Source organism: Hypanus sabinus, chromosome X1, assembly GCF_030144855.1.
Source record: "Hypanus sabinus isolate sHypSab1 chromosome X1, sHypSab1.hap1, whole genome shotgun sequence".
Lineage (NCBI taxonomy): Eukaryota > Metazoa > Chordata > Chondrichthyes > Myliobatiformes > Dasyatidae > Hypanus > Hypanus sabinus.
The window spans coordinates 24,721,319-24,740,465 of record NC_082738.1 but is presented as its reverse complement, the minus strand read 5'-3'; the positions used below and the strand labels follow the sequence as shown (position 1 = coordinate 24,740,465).

Below are 19,147 nucleotides of genomic sequence, written 5' to 3'. Positions count from 1 at the left end.
GACCTTCTATCAGTGTTCACACGTGTGCGTATTAAGAATACACATGTCTATGTTACATGTTTATCTGTTATCACATCCTCTAACAAATCCTGACACTGAACCCATCTTCTCACTAATACTTCCCTTCAATTACTTTGGCCCAATATAAGGTGTACTTCCTTATTTAACCAATCTCCTGTATCAGCAGAGAAAATCAAGTTATAACATAATAAATTTCTTCTCTGTCTGTAGTTTCTCTCTGCCCGAATCTCTCGGAGAGCTTTACTCTCTTTTTCTGTCTCTCCCTCTCTTTATTCCCCTCACTCCACTCTCTTCTCCTCGCTGCCTGGCGATTACTGGTAACCCACATGAAATACACTTCACGACCTCAGGGCACCCCAGGTGCCTTACACCCAGGGAAGAACAGTCAGTGCTACAAACGTGCAGATGAATTTGCGTGACAAGCTCCCATAAAAGGCAACGCGATGGTGGCGCCTAAACTTGCTTACTGCTGCCGTCGACGGTGCACCTTAAAGCCCCCTGCCACATTATGTACAATAAGATGGGAGACTTGACCTCACAATCTACCTTGTCATGCACTGCACATTCTCTGCAGTTGTAACACTTTGTTCTTGCTTTTCTCTTGTATTATCTCGATGTACCAGTGCAATGAAATAATTGGGCTAAATTGTATGCAAAACACACTTATCATGGTACCTGTGGCAATAATAAACCAATTATTAATTATCATCTCTCTCAATCTTGATGTACTTATGTATGGAAAGATCTGTCTGGATGGCACATAAACCAAAGATTTTCAGTTCATCTTCGTACATGTGACAATAATAAGCCACTAACAAATTACTTCCAGTAACAATGTCACTGAGTTTGAGTGCTTTCAATCTGCCACTTCCCTCCTTTCCCCTCACCTACTTCCCTCACTCCAGGAAGTCTGACTTGGAGGGGGAGAGAAAAGGAGGGAAGGAACATCTTCTTCTAATTTCTCTCCTTATGTCTGCTTCAAGTCAAATTCATAGTCAAGTTTATTGTCACAAGTACATGTACAATGAAAAACTTACTTGCAGCAGCATCGCAGGTGTTTTGTACTTCATTTTTCAGTAATATGTAAATATATTATTTGATTAAGCATTCTTTGCTGTTTACATAGTTCATTACGGGTTATATGTAAGAGGATGTGAATGGCATATATCATTACAAATTGTAAGTGTGCACCTCACTAAAGTAAGATGAAGTAAGTGTGTACATTATCCTAGCTGCCCCTGTTTACTTTTCAATTAGAACTGAGGCTTAGCTGTTTAGAACTTAGGCTTAGCTGTTTCAGTCATTCCACAAAGTGAGCTTGAACAGTATTTCAAAGACACTGAGCTGAAGCCTGCAGATATCCAAGAACCTATACTGGGGAAAAGTTAACCCCTGTGGGAATGACATTTGTAACAGTGAAATACACCAACCAACAAGCCACACTGGGCTTGTATGTAGTAAAAACAGTAGGGCCAGCACTGTGGGGCTGTGATTGGCTGAGACAACTACAATATGATTGGAGATCCATCCACCATTTGCATGCCACATCCCCGCAAAAGAGTCAACTGAAAGCAAATTAAGAAAAATAATGGATGATGCCACAGCAACGTTCAAGGATGGCATTGGAAAACTCAAACATATCAAGGGTAAATTAGTGCTAAATGAAAATGTCACACCAAAGTTTTTATACCATCCGTGATAAAGTAGCCAGTGAGCTAGATTGCATGGAGGGTGATATTTTTGCAAATCTTTCTGGAGGGAAACACTTCAGTAGAGTGGATTTAGCTGAAGCCTACCTACAGATGGAGATGGAAGAAGAGTCCAAAGTGTTTCTCAGCATAAACACTCACAAATGACTTTATCACTATAATAGTCGTATTTCTGGAGCAAAATCTACACGAGCAGAAAGCTGTGGACCAGGCGTTGCAAGACTGCCCAGGCACTCAGTGTTAGTTGGATGACATCATTGTTACTGGTGAGGATGACAAGGAACATCTCCAAAATCTCAAAACAGTGTAAAGTAGTTTAGAAAATTATGGGCTTAGAGCACAATGCAACAAGTTTGAATTTTTCAAACCAAGCATCACGTACTGTGGTCACACCATTGGCACACAAGAACTACACAAGTGTGCTGAGAAAATTCAAGCAGTGCTGGATGCCTCAAGGTCAAAGAATATGTCACAGTTGTGGTCCTTTTCAGGATTTGTTAATTACTATAACAGGTTCCTGCCAAACCTGGCTACTGTGCTCCGCCGACTGAACTCTTCACTACAGATTGGGAAGAAATGGCAATGGACTAATCGGTGTCAGGTGGCTTTCCAAAAGACAAAGGAAACAGTGACATCAGACACTGTATTCACACATTATGATCCACATTGTCCAGTGAAATTTGCCTGCAATACCTCACCTTCTTTCACTCAAAACATGTGACATGACTGCTCATGTCACATGTTTTGAGTGAAAGAAGTGAATACCCCATAGCCTCCAGTAAACACCCTCACACACTGTTGATGTGTTGAGAAACCTCTTCTTAAGGACTGGTGTTCCAGAACACAGTCATTGAGAATGGACCACAGTTTGTTGCGGAACAGTTTCAGTCATTCCTGGAAATGAATGGAATAAGACATATTAAATTTGCACCGTATCACCCTGCTACAACTGGCTTGGTGGAAAGATTTGTTCAGAGTCCAAAGAACGCACTCTGGTCAATGTCAGCAGAACACACCACACTGACACTGAATCAGAAGCTCGCCAATTTCCTTTTTGCATGTCGCAATGCAGCACACACCACAACCAACAACTCACCTGCTATACTATCACTGGGTCGTCCCTTGTGCTCACGCTTGGATCTCCTCAAAAACAACCTCAGAAGGAGTGTGCAGGACACACATCTGAAACAAATTGAGGGATCCTCCAACAAGGGGGTTTGATGTTTCACTCCTGGACAAACAGTCCTGATGAAGGACTACAGTGATGATCAAAAGTGGGTACTTGGAAAGATTAAGGACAGAACTGAAGATGACACATTGATCAGTTGAGGAGAGCAGAGTCAATTGTTTGAGAGGAAAGGTGGCTAGAGCTGTCAGTCCCAGAGTCAACCACCATGGAGGAGAGCCCAGAACCTGATATTGTAACACAGCACAATTCTCATTTGTCAAGCAGAGAAATCCGTTTGTCAGGAAAGACATTATCCCACAAAAATAAGAAATCCTCCATATTGAGTAAGTCTTCAGGCCCAAATGAGACAATTTAAAATTGACTATGTTTTTATAGTAGTTGTATTATATAGTATACTGTATATATCTGTATAGAAGTTAAAACCTATGTACATGTAACTCATATATAAACTGAGCTAGTGATCAGGGTCGTGCTGTTTGGTTCAAGATCCGAATGGTTGTAGTTAAGTAGCTGTTCTTCAACCTGGTGGTGTGGGTCTTCAGGCTTCTGTACCTCCTGCTTGCTGCAAGAGATAGCATGATTCAGATTGTGCCTTGTCCACCAGACCCACACAACTCCAGTTTCCACCCATCTGCAGCCCTTGCTCCTGTGTCAGCTGACATTGTGAATTATTCTCTCTCCTCAAGTCCCAACTCTTTCCCCCATCAACCTCTTCTCAAACAACCCATTCTTGTGATGTTCCTTTTCTCTTCCAAAGTCGGTGATTGTCTTATTGGTCATGTCACCTAACTCACCACTGAGTCCTGAGGCACCCACTCATTAGAGTTTACCTTCATCCTTAGACAAGGAGCTGTCCAATAAATGGTGGGATACTGAACAGTATGGAGGAACAGAGGCATCCTGGAGCATAGATCCCTGATGGCAACAGGTCAAGTACACAAGCTGATTAAAAGCACACAGGGGATGCCTACCCTTATAGGTAGAGCCATAGAATTTAAGAGAAGGGAGGTGTTACTGGAACAGTATGAAAGGACATAGGACATGGAACAGTATAGTACAGGAACAGCCTTTATGCCTCACGATATTGTACTGAACCATCTAAGTTCATGAGTAAATGCCTAACTGTACTGTAGTGTTCTATGTTCTATTAGGCACATGGATAATGGAAAAATGGAGGCTATGTTGGAGTCGAGGGTTAGATTGATCATAGAGTAGGTTAAACAGTTGCCATGTCTTGGGCTGAAGGGCCTGCACTGTGCTCTTGTGTTCTATGCTCTATTAAACAAATCCATTCTGCCTACACAATGTCCATGCCCCTCCATTATCTGCCTTTCTAGGACCCCCCTGAACACCTCTGTAATATCTGCTTCCACCACCACCCCTGGAAGCATGATCCAGGCACTCAAAACTCCGTGCGAATAAACTTGCCCTCGATATTCGGCATTCTGAGGGGACTGCCTGCTCCACTCCTCCATCTGTACTGGCCACTCACTTTATCATAACTCTTTCCCACAAACCGCAGGAGATACAGCATTTGTCGTCCTACTTTTTCCCCTCCCATCATCCAGTAACCCAAACGCTTCTTCCAGGTGAAGCAGAGATTCACTTGTATCTTTTCTTGTGCTATACTGATCTGTTTTCCATTCAGTGCTCACAATAAGCTTCCATTTGTCCATCTCTTTAATTCTCCACCACTCTTTGTCTTTGTGTTTCAAGGATGCTCAGTGTAAGCCCAAGGAGTGGCACCTCATCCTCTGACCAGAGAGGTTGAAACCCTCAACATTGATTTCCACAATTTCAAATAAGAGCCTTTCCTGCCTTTTATCTCACATTACCAGAACTTCTATTTCTTTCTTTTTTTCGAGATGCGGCGTGGTATCAGGGCCTTCTGGTCCAATAAGCCTGTGCTGCCCAGGTACATCCATATGATTAATTAACCTACTAACTCTATGCCTTTGGAATGTGGGAGGAAACCGGAGATTTACCAGGATGCTGTCTGGATTAGACAGCAGGCCTTATGAGGAAAGGCAGAGCAAGCTAGGGCTTTTCTCTCTGGAATAAAGAATGTGAGAGGTGACTTGATGGAGGTGTACAAGTCAATAAGAGGCACAGGTAGAGTGGATAACCAGCAGCACCTTTTTCTTGGGGTGGAAATGGCTAATATGAAAGGGCATAATTTTAAGGTAATTGGGAGAAAGTTTAGGGGGGAATGTTGGAGGTAAGTTCCTTACACAGGATGTGTTTGGTGCATGGAACCCGCTGCCTGTCAGGAAATGTAGAGGAGGCTTGATCCAAAAGCAGAGAGGTGGCAGAGGCCATTCAGCAGGAACGATAACTTTAGTAATAACCTGCAAAATAACGAGCCATGAGGGGCCACAAAACAAGAGAGAACGAACACCACAGACAACAAGGCAGCTGAAGTTAGGAGCAACTGGTTAAGGCTAACTGGTTCGATGAGTGAACAAGGACGGTGGATGAGAGCTGGGTTTAAATAGGTTGTAGGTGATGAGTTGGAAATGAGAGGCAGGTGACTGCTGTCAGCTGGACAGTGACTGGGAGGTGCCTGCCTATGCAGGCTATGCTCTGCTAGGGGTGGTGGTAGAGGCCATTTAAGAGACTCTTAGATAGCCACATGGATGATAGAAAATGGAGGGCTATGTGGGAGGGAAGGGTGAGATTGGTTCTAGAGTAGGGTAATCCTACTTATGTGTCCGCCAGGCCACCTTTTGTTGCTCACAAGCCTTTACCATTCACTCTCAGCCAGGGTCGCCACCACTTGCATTACTCACGCTCTCACTTCCTCACATCTCAATCTCATGATGCACCTTTCTTTTTGATCTCTCTACCCTCCTCTCACCCCTTCACCCTATTTTCCTTGCAAATTTAAATTAGTTTTCCCTCCAACTATTCCCAGTTCCGCTGAATGGTTGCCAAACCAAACTATTAATGGTCCCTCTCTCCTCAGATGCTGCCTGGCCTGCTGAGTATTCCAAGCATTTTCTGTTTTTGTTTCAGATTTCCAGCATCTGTAAAATTTTGCTTTTGTATGTAACAGAGGCAGGAGTACCTTTTGTAGTTCTGCTCACCAGGTTACAGGCAGGTTGTGTCTACACCTGAGAAGGTTCCAAGATCAAGGTGTTGAGGTCTGAGGAGAGGGACAGGGCGGTTCAGCTTGTTGCTCTGCTCTGCACTGAACTAAGGGTTTATGGACAGACTCTTTCTGTGAACCTCAGTTCAAAATGCTACTTGCTTGCATTGTTTGCATGATTTGCTTTTTTCTCTCTGACAGTCTCCTATTTTTAATTGGTTCATTTGGGTTTCTTTGTTTGTGGCTGCCCGTTAGGAGTTGAATCTCAAGGTTGTATAATAGATACGTACTTTGATAATAAATGTACTTTGAACTTTGAGATTTACAAGTACACCGCTGGTGTTGGAGAACAGCAATTATGAGGGTTGTTTCCTCCAGGGCAGATGCTGCCTGGTCTATTGAGTATCTACTGCATGTTATCTTTTAATCTCAGATTTCCAATATTTCGATCTTCATTTACTGACAAGGCATACAGGCAGTGCTGCCAGAGTGCAGTAGTTATGTTCCTAAGAAACCTCATGTTTTGGAAAGTTCCATTATAACTGAACAGGCTCACAGTCTAGCTTGTTATGGCCCTTGCACCTTATTGTCTATCTGTTCTGCACTTTCTCTGTAACTGTAACAATTTATCAGAATTCTGTATTTGCTTGTTCGTTGTACTAGCTTAGTGCACTGATGTGGTGAAATTATCTGTATGGATGGCAATTTTTTTCACTGTACCTCAGTATGTGTGAAATAATACATCAAATTAGTTACTAGGCTTCAGTTTTCCAAAGCATAGTTTTAAAAAGATTTTTTCTGATCACGCTATAAACAAATGTGGTCTGCATAATGCAAATATTGTTGCCTAATGCATCAATCAGCTTATAACCAATTTGCATTAGGGAGACGTTTATTATAACAGAACTGATGAATGTCTGGGGCAGGCTGCCAGGGGTGGTAGTGGAGGCAGATGTGATAGTGACATTCAACAGGTAATTAGATAGTAGACATATGAATATGTAGCAAATGGAGACACATTATAACAGAACTACCCGTACAACTGAATTATACTATATAAAGTAAAGAAGGGCACTCACAAATTGGATTGAAGCCATTGCTTAAGCTATCAATAATCAAAGAATACAGATGTAAAGCAGCAGATTTACATCTAGATATGGTAGAAGGATTTCAGGGGAATTGAGAAGAACCTTTCTCATCCAGCTTGAGCTTGCAACCTGCAGTAGGGAGGCAGAAACCCACCCAGCACTTTATGTCTTGGAGCATTGTGTGCATTACAGGAAGGATGTGAAGCCATGTATCATGTGCAGGCAGAAGGGATTTAATTCAGCACCATGTTCAACATAGACATGGTAAGCTGAAGGGCCTGTATCTGTGCTGTACTATTCTATATCCTATGTTTAAGGATACTTACAGATCTAACTGAAATGCCCTATCCTGCCAAGCTCTCATTCCAGATCTACCGAGTGGGATGAGGCTCGGTGACCCTTACTCAGCCCGCTGTGCCACAAGTGTCCAGGGTTCCACAAACCTCTCTGCCTCCCTCCGTAAAGGCAATAGATTGGGATTGCCTCCCCGCACGGTGCTGCGTTGAAGGCGACGTGTGGCAGGGAAAATGCCCATGTGGTTGTTCACATCCACCTGGTGAGGCATACATGCCAGTGGCTGACTAGCTCTGGGGCAAAGCTGCCAACCTGGATCAGATGCCTGGAACTCTAAACAAAAGCTGCACATGCTGGAAATCTGAAATAAAAACATTCAGTACGTCAGACATTGCACTATCTGAATTTAACTGCCCCTTAACTGACATATTGTTTTAATCCTCCCTAGCTTACAAAGGTCTGACATGCAGGCTATACTGTACGATTGAAAGAATGTTTGAAAGACTAGTGGGGAGAGCGGAGTAGAGGGATCTTCTAGAATGTCAGCAAAACAAAAGCCTTCAGAAAGGGGGAAGCGGTGCGAATGCTGCTGTCTACATCACTGGTGCTGAGGTTGAGAGCTTCAGGCTCCTAGGTGTGAACGTCATCCTATCACAACAAGATGCACCCTCACAGTCTACTTTGTTATGACCTTACGCCTTATCATTTACCTACACTGCAGTTTTTCTGTAACAGCTATTCTGCATTCTGATAATGTTTTACCTGGTACTATCTCAAAGCACTGTGTAACGATTTGATCTGTAGGAACAGTATGCATGACAAGCTTTTCACTGGATCTTGGTACGTGTGACATAATAAATCAATTTCAAGTCCAACTCTGCCGTCTTGGTTGGTGGCCTCACTTATGACTTGTGAAATGTCCAGGTTACAGACAGTTCACAGGGAAGGAATCCTACTGTATGTAACCTGGGGAGGACCTGTATCACAGAGATTCCCATTGCTCTCTCCCATATCCTCTGCTACCTTGACCAACTTGCTTTCTCTCCTTCTCAGTTCTGATGAAGGGTATTTGACCTGAAGCGCTGTTTCTTGATCCACAGATGCTGCCTGACCTGCTCAAATTCCCGTAGCAAGTCTCGAATCCACACCCCATTAGACATAGAGGGGAGAGCACTGCCAGACAAGCCACGTTAGATTGGGAAGAGCAGGCTCAGAGAGCCGAGAGGCTTGTTTGTCCTCCCGTACTCCCATCCGCCTTCACCCTGCAGGTACTGAGCCGGGGCCCGGAGATCGGAAGTCTGAGGGAGGAGAGAGCAGTAAAGGAAGAAGCTTTGTTTCCGGTTCATTCCACCAGCAGGGTAGTAACTGTTACAGGAAGATCAATGATATGTTTAAATAGAGAAGTACAACACCCTGCAGAGGCTGACTGATAGGCTGCACAACAGTTCAACAAACTGACATCCAGGTAACACACCACGGTTCTTGCACTTTATTTGTCCATCTGCACTGCACTTTCATGTAACTGCGACGCTACACTCAGAATGAGAATGAGAATCAGCTTTATTCTGCATTCTGCTTTTTGCAGCTCAGTCCATCATGGAATTCAACCCCCACTCTATTGACTCTGTCTATGTCTCCCACTGCTTTGGGAAATCAGCAAACATAATCAAATTCCCCTCCCAGCTGCGACATTCTCTCTTCTCCCTCTGGCCGGGCAGAAGATAAAGAGGCTTGAGAGCACCAAGCTCAAGGACTGCTTCTATGCCACCGTTAATCAGAATCTTGAGTGGACCTTTTGTACGATAAAATATGAACTCTTGCATTTTATTTGTCTCCCTGCAATGCACTCCCTCTGTAACTGTAACTCTATATTTTACATTCCATTTTCCTTTTGTACTACCTCAGTGTATGGAATGGTGTGCTTGGATAGCGCCCAAACCAAAGCTTTTCACTGTATCTTGCCACGTAATAGATCAACAGCAATGCCAATTCCAACCCTAAAGCAAAGGGTTCTCTTTAAGGTTGAAAATCAGAAGGAAATCTCGCATCCAGATACTGCTTTTTCTTAGCTCCAATTTTGGACACTGCAGAACTTTTCTTAGCCAAAGTACTGTTGAATTTTAGTTACTTTATAAGTCAGTTTGCTCACAAGAGTGTGCTGCCAGAGCACATGGTCACAGATCCCTGAAGGTAGCGGGAGAGGTAGGTAAGGTGAATAAAACGCACACGAGGTTCTTGCCACACAAGAGAAAAGGCACCCTCAAAGGCAAACAGATAACAGCCAGAGATGATCTCTTTTATTGTCACTGGTTGAGAGTTCCGTGGACTAGACAATAGACTCATTTGTGTTTCTTCAAGATAGCATCTGCAAAGGCAGTCTCTAATGTATCATCAATCAGAGAGTGCAGCACTTCCTTACCTAAGAGATACAGTATGTGTTCAGAACATTACAGAAGGCTTCAAAGTTCAAAACAAAAGTTTTGGCAGTTGACCTTTGATGGGCAAAGAAAAAAACAAGTAGAAAAGCTGCACCAAAGAAGAAGCCTTTATATGGGTAAACTTTCATCCCATGATGGAAACACACACACACTGAGACACATACACATCTTCACACAGACACAGACATAAACAGAAACACACACATACACAACCTCACACACACAGGTACAGACAGATACTCATACACACAAACACAGACACACACACACATGCAGTTACACATGTAAGCACATACTGTACATACATAGACAGTCACAAATACACACACAGATACACAAATACATCAACACACACTTATGCACACACGCACACACACATACACATACAGATACATGCTTGTGTGCATGCACACAACTCAAAGAATGACACAACACACACATCATAAGTAGAAACATACACATCACACACACACACACACACAATAAGACATACAGATTCACACATACATACAGTAAGCACATGTATATGCATAGAGACACACACACAATTAAATACATTTATGGCACTGCTTATAGTGAGTCATGGGTTCAGTGAAAGGCTGCAGAATATGAAAGCAGACACATCTCTGATGAAAGCTTTGGAAAGAAGTCTGTTAAGTGTTCTTCTCAAAGACAGGAATGAAAGTATTTTGGTTTGACTCTCACAAAATTAATCAATCGTTTTTCCATACCCACTTTAGATAGATATGCATTGAGACAAATAACAGTTATCATAAAATAAATATCTTCACATAATATGGAGCAACTTGTTGCTGTTCTGTTTAGGGTGTATGGTTTCTTAGCAGCAGCCAGAAAAAAGTGACAGTAGAAATATTAAGAACATCTCCAAATATTACCAAATATCTCCACTGTAGCATTTTATGTTACACAAAGGATCTGCTTAAATTAATATTTAAATTGAAGACTTATTCAGAATCTCCACATAAGCTTCTTATGGTTTCTTAGCAGCAGCCAGAAAAAAGTGACAGTAGAAATATTAAGAACATCTGCAAATATTACCAAATATCTCCACCGTAGCATTTTATGATACACAAAGGATCTGCTTAAATTAATATTTAAATTGAAGACTTATTCAGAATCTCCACATAAGCTTCTATCAAGAGAACATAACATTAGAAATAGAAGCAGGGAGGCCATTCAGCTCCTTGAGGCTATCCCACTACTCATTCACATTGTAGTTGACCTATTACCAGCACTATTTCCATGCACTAACCCCTCACCCATTGAAGCCTTTAATATTAATAAGTATGCAAGATTAATTTTCTTGAACAGAGATTACTAATTTATGAGCACTGGATACAATAATAAGTTAAAAGCAACACCGCTGATGCAACCACCTGACGATGGAGAAGGGTTCGCAGAGGAAATTATGCCCCAGGGATCCTGATTTACAGCAAAACTTTTGCAGATTGACCCAGTGTTTGTGGTTTTCAAGACCCACGTACTCCTGCTAGGAATGAACTTGCAGGGAAAACATCTTTAGTGAAATTTTCTCTGGAAATGCCTTTACCATTTGATCTCAACTATTTGCTGATATCTTGCAGCAGAACACAATCTGTTATCAGTAGTCTGGTATGAGAAGACCACACCATTTTTCTGTCTGCTGAACTTTTCTGTGTCTTACGGCATGCTTTTTCTTCCTCTACTTCTTTGCTCTTGAAAAACTTAACAAAATGATTGTAAGCAACAAGTTTTATGCCTCTTTGTTGACTTCAGAAGAATCTTTGAATTGCAAAAGCATCAGAATTCAACATTACCAAGAGTGGCTCGGTGGCATCCCATTGGCTGAGCTTTCTGAGTTCTAAAGGAAGGATTTACAACCGGTAGCGGGGTGAAATAACTCCTAGACCTCATCAGCCTACCTGCAGCAGATATATCTGTTCATGCAAAGTAACCACCACCCATCTCTTTTATAGACAAAATCCCACCTTCACACCTACATCACCCTCCATCATGTCCTGAGCCACCACCGTCGGGGATTGATTCAGAGCATCATCATCTGCAGATTCCTGTACAAAAGCTGCACACCCATTCTGACTGAGAATATGGTGAGATTGCACCATCTCGGATCGCAAGACCCTGCAGCGAATAGTGAGGTCAGCTGAGATCTCTCTTCCCGCCATCACGGACATTTACACTACATGCTGAATCCGCAAAGCAAACGGCATTATGAAGGACCCCATGCACCCCTCTCATAATCTCTTCTCCCTCCTGCTGTCTGGGAAAAGGCTCTGAAGCATTTGGGCTCTCACGACCAGACTACGTAACAGATTCTTCCCCCAAGCTATCAGACTCCTCAATACCCAGCGCCTGGACTGATACCTTGCCCTATTGTCCTGTTTATTATTTATTGTAATGCCTGCACTGTTTTGTGCACTTTATGCAGTCCTGGGTAGGTCTGTAGTCTAGTGTAGTTGTTGTGTGTTTTTTTTCTCTGTGTTGTTTCTTACGTAGTTCAGTCTAGTTTTGTATTGTGTCATGTAACACCATGGTCCTGAAAAACGTTGTCTTACTTTTACTATGTACTGTACCAGCAGTTATGGTCAAAATGACAATAAATGTGACTTGACTTGACTTGAGATATATGTACTTCGAGAATAAATTTACTTTGAACTTTGAGAGGTATCATCGCTGAGTTGAAATCCTGGAGCTCCCTCCCTAACAGCACCATGGCAGCCCTTCAGCAGAAGGGCTGCAGTGAGTCAAGGAGATGCTCAGCCCTGGCTTCTCAGTTGGCAATGAATACTGGCCTTGTAAGAGGTGCCTTCCATTAGAAGACACATTAAACTGAGACCATATTAGTCCTATCAAATGAACAAAAAAATGTTCTTCTGCAATAAATTGATAGGCAGTTCTCCCAGTTCTGGGGCAATGAGTATTTTTCAATCAAGGTCACAAAAATATTCAATTTTCTTATTTGCCTGATTAACCTTTATGGAACCTTGTTCTGTGCAAATTGGACTTCAGGTGTGGCTGCAAACAAGAGATTATTGACACCGATGTATTTGCCTGAAATGCAAATGAACATGGCCACATAAACACAAAGCAGATAATGGAGCTACAATAGTTGATGGTGATGCAATATTGACTCCAGATCAGGTGGATTAGTTCAACATCCGAGCAGTCGATAGAGTGACTCATGCTTGTATCGAATTCTCCCTGAGACTGTATTTGTACAGATGCATCTTTATGAAGCCTCACATTAACTCCAATACAGCTTTTATTTGCAGTGCGGTCACCAGTGTAATATGTGCAAACAAAAGGGCTAAAAATTAATTTGCTTAAGATATCCTCATTCTATTTGTAAGTGTCAATTTGCATTAGTCCTTTAATCGCATGCTCTGGCCATATTTTTGATTACCCTCTCACCCCTACTCTTCTCCTCACCTGCCTATTTCCTCCCTTCCTTTTAGAGTTAAGGAACTGCAAGGTTTAAAAGACCCTGATGGGAGTTGTTTATAGACCCCCAAATGGTAGTAAGGATGTAGCCTACAAATTACAACGGGAGATAGAAAATGCATGCCAAAAAGGCACTGTTACAATAGTCATAGGGGATTTCAATATGGAGGTAGACTGGGAAAACCAGGTTGGTGCTGGATTCCAGGAGGGGGTGTTTCTAGAATGCCTACCAGATGGACTTTTAGAGCAGCTTGTAGTTGAGCCCACTAGAGGATCAGCTATACTGGATTGTGCGTTGTGCAATGAACCAGAATTGATTAGAGAGCTTAAAGTAAAAGAACCCTTAGGAGAAAGTTATCATAATATGATTGAATTCACCCTGAAATTTGAGAAGGAGAAGGTAAGATCAGATGTATCAGTATTACAGTGGAGAAAAGGGAATTACAGAGGCATGGGAGAGGAGTTGGCCAGAATTGATAGGAAAAGAATGTTGGCAGGATGATGACAGAGCAGCAATGGCTGGAATTTCTGGAAGCAATTTGGAAGGCACAGGATATGTACATCCCAAAGAGGAAGAGATATTCTAAGGGAAAGATGACACAACTGTGGCTAACAAGAGAAGTCAAAGCCAACATAAAAGCCAAAGAGAGGACATATACTGGAGCAAAAATTAGTGGGGAAGTTAGAAGATTGGAAAACTTTTAAAAACCAACAGAAGGCAACTAAAAAAGTAATTAAGAAGGTAAAGATGGCATACAAAAGTAAGCTAGCCAATAATATTAAAGAGGATATCAAAGGTTTCTTTGATACATAAAGGGTAAAAGAGAGGCAAGAGTGGATATCGGACCACTGGAAAACGATGCTGGAGAGGTAGTAATGGAGGAGAGCAAAATGGTGGATGAATTGAATAAGTATTTTGCATCAGTCTTCACCATGGAAGACACTACCTGTATGGTGGAAGGTCCATGTGTCAGGGGTCATGAAGTGTGTGAAGTTACCATAACTAGAGAGAACGTTCTTGGGAAGCCGAAAGGTCTGATGGTGTACACCTCAGAGTTCTGAAAGAGATGACTGAAGAGATTGTGGAGGCATTATTAATGATCTTTCAAGAATCACTAGCTATTGGAATAGTTCCGGAAGACTGGAAAATTGCAAATATCTCTCCATTTTTGAAAAATGGAGAGAGGCAGAAGAAAGGAAGCTATAGGCCAGTTAATCTGGCCTCAGTGGTTGGAAAGCTGTTAGAGTTGATTATTAAGGATGAGGTCTCAGGGAACTTGGAGGCACATGATAAAATAGACCATAGTCAGCATGGTTTCCTCAAGGGAAAATCTTGCCTGACAAATCTGTTGGAATTCTTTGAAGAAACATCAAGCAGTATAGACAATGAAGAATTGGTCGATGTTGTGTACTTGGATTTTCAGAGGGCCTTTGACAAGGTGCCACACAAGAGGCTGCTTATCAAGCTATGAGCCCATGGTTTTACAGGAAAGGTAAAGGCATGGATAAAGCAGTGGCTGATTGTCAGGAGGCAAAGAATGGAAATAAAATGAGCCTTTTCTGGTTGGCTGCCAGTGGCTAGCGGTGTTCCATAAGGGTCTGTTGGAACCAATTTTTTTACATTATATGTCAATGATTTAGATGATGGAATTGACAGTTTTGTTGCAAAATTTGGAGGTGATATGAAGATAGGTGGAGGGGCAGGTAGTTCTGAGATAGTAAAGAGGCTACGGAAGGACAGACAAATTAGGAGAACGGGCAAAGAAGTGGCAGATGGAATACAGCGTCGGGGAGTGTATGGTCATGCATTATGGTAGAAGAAATGAAAGAGTTAATTATTTTCTGAATGGAGAGAAAATGCAATATACTGAGGTGCAAAGGGACTTGGGAATCCTTATGCAGGATTCCCTAAAGGTTAATTTGCAAGTTGAGTCTGTGATGAGGAAGGCAAATGCAATATTTGCATTCATTTCAAGAGGACTACAACGAAAAAGCAAAGATGCAATGTTCAGACTTTATAAAGCACTGGCATTTGTAGTATTGTGAGCTGTTTCTGGGCCCCTTATTTTAGAAAGGATGTGCTGAAACTGGAGAGGATTCAAAAGAGATTCACAAAAATGATTCCAGGATTTGAGTCATGTGAAATGTATTTGATGGCTGTGGGCCTGTATTTACTAGAATTCAGAAGAATGAGGGATGACCTCATTAAAACCTATTGAATGGTGAAAAGCCTTGATAGAGTGGATGTGGAGAGGATATTTCCTATGGTGGAAGAGTCTAAGATCCTAGGACACAGCCTCATAATAAAGAAATGTCCTTCTAAAATGGAGATGAGGAGGAATTTCTTTAGCCAGAGAGTGGTGAATCTGTGGAACTTTTTGTCACAGGGAGCAGTGGAGGGCAAGTCTTTATGTGTATTTAAGGCAGAGGATAGATTTTTGATTGGTCAGGGTATGAAGGGATACGGGGAGAAGGCAGGAGATTGGGGCTGAGAGGAAAATTGGATCAGGCATGATGAAATGGTGGAGCAGACTTGATGGGCCAAATGGCCTAATTCTGCTCCTATATCTTATGGTCTTATGGCCTCCTCCTTCCCTTTCTGCCATGGTGCACTCTCATCCCTTATTAGATTCCTCCTTCTTCAGCCTTTTAGCTTTTCCACCTATCACCACCTAGCTCCTCACTTTGTTCCCCCACCCCCTTCCCCACCTATCCACCTGGTCTCATCTGTCACCTGTCCTGATGGAGGGTAGCAGCCCAAAACATCAAATATCAAATGTCTATTCCCCTCTATAGATGCTACATACCCTGCTTGGTTGCTCCAGCATTTTGTGCACGTTACTCTGGATTTCCAGTGCCTGCAAAATCTCTTGTGTCTCTGCACAGGATTATTTGGCTATCATCACAACGCTGTCAGGATTTTGTCCAAATTGTTTGCTTAAAATAAGCCAGCAATTACGTCTCAAAATGCACTCAGTCACCTGCAAAATGTGTTTGCTTCTCCTGGGGTTATTGAGGGCATTGTACAAATCCAAGCCCTTCTGTGCTTGCATTGATTTGAAAAACAGCAGTTTTCAGGCACGTTCTTGGCAGAACTGCCCCCATTTCTGAGGTACACACATAGTGCAGAAGTGGTGCTGCAGGTGCACGGCTTCAGGCACCCAGTGCTGTATGTATGGAGTCTGTATGCTTCCCTTGTCTGCTCCCACAACGCTTTCCTTTCACATCCCAAAGATGAGCAGGATAACAGGTTAACCCACAACTGTCAACTACCTCAAGTGCACAGATGAGTGGCAGGAGAATCTGGAAAAGCTGGTGGCAGAACAGCTTACAGGAAGATAAGTGGGATACTGGGACTGAGGGGGATGAGAGCCAGCATAGATAGGGTGGGCCAAATGGCCTCCTTAGATGGCATGGGAAAATATAAGTACAGACATGTTAATCTCAAATACTCTAAGACTGGAAGGAACACCAATAAAATAAGAACAATACCTCTTCTCACCTGCCTATCGCTTCCCTGGGTCCCCTTCTCCTATGGTCTACTCTCCTCTCTTATCAGATTCCTTCCACTCCAGCTCTTCACCTTTCCTACTCAACTGGCTTCACCTATCACCTTGTAGCTAATACTCCTTTCCCTTAACCACATCTTTTTATTCTGGTGTCTTCCCCCTTGCTTTCCAGTCCTGAAGAAGGGACTTGGCCCTAAATGTTGACTGTTCATTTCCATAGATGCTGCCTGATCTGCTGAGTTCCTCCAGCATTTTGTGTGTGTTGCTTTGGATTTCCAGCATCTGCAGATATCCTCATACCTACCAATTAAATCAAGAGCATTAATTCATATAGTGTCCTATCTCAACTGCTGGAATACCCTATAGCAGTTCACGGCAAATGAACTGTTTTTACTTTTGTGTGAATTATGCAATATAGGCAAACCCAAAAGCCACTAATCAAAATGCAAGGTCCCAGAAGCAGCAATGAGGTCAGGGTTAACCAACTTGTAGTCAGTGGCAGTGATAGAGGAAGGACTATTGGCCAAGCTAATGGTGGTACTTCCTACTCTTCCTCTAATGATGTCACAGGATCTTTTACAAACCAGTGGGAGGACAGACAGAGGTTTTGGTTTGATGTCTTACCTGAAGGTGACACCTCAAAGGGTTCAGCTCTCCCTCCGAATAGAGTGTCAGCTTGGATGACGCAATCACACTCTACACTCTGCCTTGAACCTGTGCGACACCACAACAAAACCATTCAAAGATCAGCACCAGCTTTATTATGGTAATATCAATCCTAAGGACCAAAGTACAATGATAAAAGGCATTTCATTCAAGTAGGGCATATTAAATTCCCACTTACTCATAGTCATGGAGCACTACAGCGCAGAAACTGGGCATTCGGCCCATCTAATCCATACCAAACTATTCTTCTGAATAGTCCCACTGATCTGCACCTGGACCACAGTCCTTCATACCCACCCCATCCATGTTTTTATCCAAATTTTTCTTTAATGCTGAAATTGAACCCGTAGTCACCACTTCTGCTAGCAGTTCGTTCCACACTTAAATCCCCCTCTGAGTGAAGAAGTTCCACCTGTCTTCCCTTTAAAGAGTTCACCTTTCACCCTTAAACTATGACCTCTAGTTCTAATCTCACCTAACCTCAGTGGAAAAGGCCCGCTTGCATTTACCCTATCCATACTGCTCATAATCTTGTGTTCCTTGATCGAATCTCCCCTCATTCTCCTATGCTCCAGGGAATAGAGTATTAACCAATTCAAACTTTCCCTATAGCTCAAGTCCCAGCAACATCCTTGTAAATTTTCTTGTGTTCCCATTTACTTTTTCTCTGTCAAATCTTAACATCTAGCTGAATATTACTTTTCTTCCTACCTTCAAACGAAGGCAGGATATCTGATAAACAAGATAAGAGACCACAATATTACAGGAAAAATACTAGCATGGATAGAAAATTGGCTAACTGGCATGAGGCAAAGAGTGGGAATAAAGGGGACCTTTTCTGGTGGGCTGCCACTAACTAGTGGTGTTTGGCAGGAGTTGGAATTGGGACCCCTTCTTTTCATGTCATATGTCAATGATTTGGATGATGGAATTGATGGCTTTGTGGCCAGGTGGAGGGGTAGGTAGTGCTGAGGAAACAGGGAGTCTGCAAGAAACACTTAGATTAGGAGAACTGGGAAAATAAGGGGCAAATGGAATATAGTGTAGGGAAGTGCACGGTCATCTAGGTTCTTGATTGGACATGGCATTAAAGGTTATGAGGAAAAGGCCGGGAACTGGGGTAGAGAAGGAGATTAAAAAAGATCAGCCATGATTGAATGGCAGAGCAGACTCAATGGGCCAGATGGCCTAATTCTGCTCCTATGTCCTATGGTCTTATGGTTATGCACTTTGATAGAAGAAACAAAGCATAGAATATTTTCTAACCAGGGAGCAAATTCAGAATTCAGAGATGCAAAGGGACTTGGGAGTCCTTGTGCAGGGTTCCTTAAATGTTAATTTGCAGGTTGAGTCAGTGGTAAGGAAGGCAAATGCAATGTTAGCATTCTTTCCAAGAGGATTAGAATATATCAACTAGGATGTAAAGCTGAGGCTTTATATGGCATTGGTCAGGCTACACTTGGAACATTGTGAGCAGTTTTGGACCCCTTATCTCTCGGAAAATATGTGCTGGTATTGGTGACATTCCAGAGGAGGTGCATAAGAATGATCCCGGGAATGGAAGGGTTAATGTTTGAGGACCATTTGATGGCTGTGGTCCTGTATTTGCTGGAGTTTAGAAGAATGAGGAGGGATTTCATTAAAATGACGGTTGAAAGGCCCAGATAGAGTGGATGTGGAGAGGAT

The 19,147-nt window shown here is 42.5% G+C and overlaps 1 protein-coding gene across 9 annotated transcripts in view; it reads right to left on the bottom strand.

Annotated features, from left to right (window-relative positions):
- Nucleotides 1-19,147, bottom strand: part of LOC132384709 (diacylglycerol kinase beta-like) — a 207,430-nt gene that overhangs the window by 65,194 nt on the left and 123,089 nt on the right. For 6 of the 9 annotated variants that reach the window (XM_059956084.1, XM_059956085.1, XM_059956086.1 and 3 more), the window contains one exon: nucleotides 17,420-17,509. The exons of 2 other annotated variants lie outside the window; for them this stretch is intronic. The gene's annotated coding sequence lies outside the window, so the exon portion shown is untranslated. Of the gene's footprint in view, nucleotides 1-17,419; nucleotides 17,510-19,147 lie in introns of those variants that run through there. One more of the 9 variants, XM_059956093.1, reaches the window with a different exon arrangement.